Below are 561 nucleotides of genomic sequence, written 5' to 3'. Positions count from 1 at the left end.
CCGGAGCGTCTCCGCCCGAGAGGGCGGGGCGAAAGGGGGCGGGGCGGAGCCGGCGGGAGGGGGACCGCGCCCAAGCGGGAGCGCGCGCTGCGGCCGCCCCCGCCTCCCCGCCCCTGGACGGGCCTCCGCCTTCCCGCCCCTGGACGGGCCTCCGCCTTCGTGCCCAAGGTGTGAATCCCGCTTGAAGGGGATTTTTTTTCTGTTCTGAGACGGAATGTGGAGGGCTGCAGCTAGCCACATGCGGAAGAGACCATCCGTGGCTGAAACTGGAAGGTTTAGGGAGGTGGAGCAGAAAAAAGGAAGGTGTGTCCCTGGAGCCTGGGGTGGCTGCGGCGCGGACATCCCTCCGCTGGGGACCGCGGCCCGCGGGTGGGCGCCCCGGACGCCTGAAACCTTGGGTTTAAACACAGTCTCTGAAGACCCGCCCTTCGATGTGCATAAGTGGTCCTTAATAGATACGGTGACAGTATTAACGCTGGGATTATAGTTCTAAAGTGACTTTTATCATTAGAGTTATTACATTTGAAAGACGACCTTTGCTTTGTGAAATAGAGTCCTGAA

This window comes from Saimiri boliviensis, chromosome 16 (genome assembly GCF_048565385.1).
Source record: "Saimiri boliviensis isolate mSaiBol1 chromosome 16, mSaiBol1.pri, whole genome shotgun sequence".
NCBI lineage: Eukaryota > Metazoa > Chordata > Mammalia > Primates > Cebidae > Saimiri > Saimiri boliviensis.
The sequence above is the reverse complement of the archived record's forward strand: the minus strand, read 5'-3'. Positions refer to the sequence as shown.